The sequence below is a fragment of the Salvia miltiorrhiza genome, chromosome 8 (assembly GCF_028751815.1).
Source record: "Salvia miltiorrhiza cultivar Shanhuang (shh) chromosome 8, IMPLAD_Smil_shh, whole genome shotgun sequence".
NCBI lineage: Eukaryota > Viridiplantae > Streptophyta > Magnoliopsida > Lamiales > Lamiaceae > Salvia > Salvia miltiorrhiza.
The window spans coordinates 43,280,971-43,283,907 of NC_080394.1; the positions used below are offsets into that span (position 1 = coordinate 43,280,971).

The following is a 2,937-nucleotide window of genomic DNA, read 5'->3' on the forward strand; positions in this document are numbered from 1 at the left end:
TCCCCTGCCCCTGTCCGTGCCGCACCAGCCGCAGCCGCTCCTTCTCCTTCTCCGGCGACCCTTCGTCGCCACCTATACCTGCCCGGCGTCGCCCTCACCTCCATTCTCTCTCCTGGCCGACAGCAGCACCACCATCGCCGCCCCCGCGTCGACAGCGGCGCTGCCCAGGCGCCTTCTCCATCTGTCCGACCGGACCAGCATAGCAGCGGCCAAGACCACCACACCGCTGCCCCTTCTCCTCCTCTGTCCGCCGCCGTGGCGTGCAGCGCCGGCGGCGCTGTTCAACCGTTTCCCCTTCCTTCTTCTATCTCATGTCTAAATTCTAAGCCACTGCTCCTCTTTCAATCTATTCTATTTTTGATAAACACTCATTTTGCATGGTTTTTATGGTTTATATTCTACGGTTTAAATCGATTTTACGCCCGTTTTATTATCATTTGGAGTTCATTAACTATTATTTCATGATTTCACGGTCGGGTGTAGTTTTGACTGTTTGGATGCAGAAATGAGTGGTACTGGAGCATGGAGTGTAAGGAACATGTTAAAGAGAAGAGTTTTGAGATAATCGAGCCTAAAAATTGAGAAAAGATGAAGATTCTGAAGTCGGGGCGAGAAGAGGCAATTCGGCGGTCAAAGGAGTTGACCGCCGAAAATTGAGCATTTGAGGAACAAATTCGGCGACCAACTCGGCGATCGCCGAGTTGGGCGCTGAAATCTCTGGATTGGATTTACGCCTTGTGGAGAAAAAATGACGATAGCCGTTTTTGGGAGGATTTTAGGCCAAATTCAGCGACCTGTTCGGCGACCGCCGAACGGGTCGCCATTTTGGTCGCGTGTTTTTGAGCCTTCCGCATTTTTACATTTTTCTTTGTTATTTTCGATTTTTAAACTCTTGTTTGACCCTAAGACTATAAATAGGTCCTCTTTTGACCTATCTAGGGTTTCCAACATTTATTTTTGAGTTTTATAGCTTTAGTTTTCATTGCTTTTCAATTCTTAGAGCACTGGATTTTGATTTCTGCAAGAGTGAAGATTCGAGCTGTTACATTCAATTACTACGGTTTTATATAATTTAGTTTTTGCAATTGTTCTTTTAATTACTATGTTTATGTTTTATTTTACGATGTCTGGCTAATTTGTTAATCTGAACCTAGGGTTTGCACATAGCTGATTAATTATGTGTTTATGATTTATTGATATCAATTTGCCCTCCAACTTGTGATTCATGATTCCTGGTGCCTGTTTTCTTGTGAATTACCTGATCAATAATTTACGTGTCTAGCTGTTCAGTTTGAGTCTTGAATGCGATAATTGTTCAGCCGATTCAGGAATGCATGATATAGTGTTAGCCTTGAGTCTTGAATGTGACAGGTGAAGCTATAGGAAGCTATTCTTTGTGTGCTATTTGGAGTTAGTTTATTCCTTGGAGTCTTGAATGTGAAAAGGGGTAAATTAATCTACGTTCATAGGTGTTCCTTAGAGAAGCTTGTGAATAATATAGTGATCTTTCATCAGGGTTGGATTAAATTGGTAATTGAATCAATAGATTAAATGCATATAATTGATTAGTAAAAGTACATCCCTAGGGTCAGAGTCTTTAATTAATTGAGTTTTTATCCATTTTTATTTGTTTTGTTTTGATTTAAGTTATCTTCATTCTTATTTGAGTTTGCCTGAATATTACTAGAGTTTAGTTAGGATTACTTAAGGTGATTCGTTATAATAGTCCCTGTGGATACGATACTCTGCTTGCTGTTTTTGTGCTACAATTATACTATTTAGTTGCAGTTATTGTTGTTAAGAAAATAGTGATCAACTTTTTGGCGCCGTTGCCGGGGACTATTTAGAATTTACTTTAATATTTCTGACTAGACTTAAGCATTATTTCAGGCGTTTTAAGTTTTTATTTTATTTTATTTTATTTTTAGTTTTTAATTTCTGTTTCTAATTTTTGTTTGTTGTCTCAGGAGTGTATGATCACGAGATCCAAAGGAAATGAACATCTTGTACCTTTGAATTTGAAAATCGAAAAGCTGCATAAAAGAGACAACCGTGAAAAGAAGAAGCAAGCAATGGCAGAGCAACATAATAACATGGATCTTGAAACTCTTATGCGAGCAGTGACAAACCTTCAGAGGTAGCTAGATGAAGAGAGAGAGGAGAACAGGCGCAACCGGGCTCCTCCACCAAAGCCACCACTGAATCACATGTATCAGCCTCGGGTTGATCAATTTCAAGGAGGCAGATGGGGACCAACTGTGCAGGCTACCACGTTCGAGCTGAAGCCGAGATTGATAAACATGGTGCAAGCTGAACAGTTTAGTGGAACGACTTCTGAAAATCCGTATGCTCACATTACTCAGTTTCTAGATATCTGCGACACTATTAAGCAGAATGGAGTGCCACCAGATGCCATCAGAATGAAGATGTTTGGATTCTCTCTCAGGGACAGAGCGAAGGAGTGGTTCAAGAGTTTGGACAGATGTGCTATTACCGGATGGGAGGATTTGTGTAGAGCTTTCCTGGCAAAATACTTTCCTGCTTCTAAAGCTCAGAAAATCATTGCGGAGATTTCTCACTTTTCCCAGCTAGGAGATGAGACCATTCATGATGCCTGGGAAAGATTTCGTGAGCTGCTCAGGAACTGTCCACAACATGGTTTCACGGAGGATCAGCAGATCATTCACTTTTATAATGGTTTGACTGGTCTAACAAAAAGTATGGTGGATGCTACTGCAGGTGGATGTCTTCTCCATAGAAATACAAAGGAGGCTTATCGTGTGATAGAAGAGATGGCCTCCAACAGTTATCAATGGCCGAATGACAGAAGTTCTACGAGAAGAATTGCAGCTGTTCATGAGGAGAGAGATGATTTTAAGGAGAAATATGAAGCTCTTCAAAAGCAGTATGAGTTGGAGAGAAAAGCACTGCTAGCAA

General features: G+C 41.4%; 1 non-coding gene across 1 annotated transcript; it reads right to left on the minus strand.

Moving 5' to 3' along the window:
* Positions 1–2,555: 2,555 nt before the first annotated feature.
* Positions 2,556–2,662, minus strand: LOC131002103 (small nucleolar RNA R71). Its single transcript, XR_009094180.1, has one exon. It is a non-coding gene; the product is annotated as a small nucleolar RNA R71 (small nucleolar RNA).
* Between the last annotated feature and the right edge of the window lie 275 nt (positions 2,663–2,937).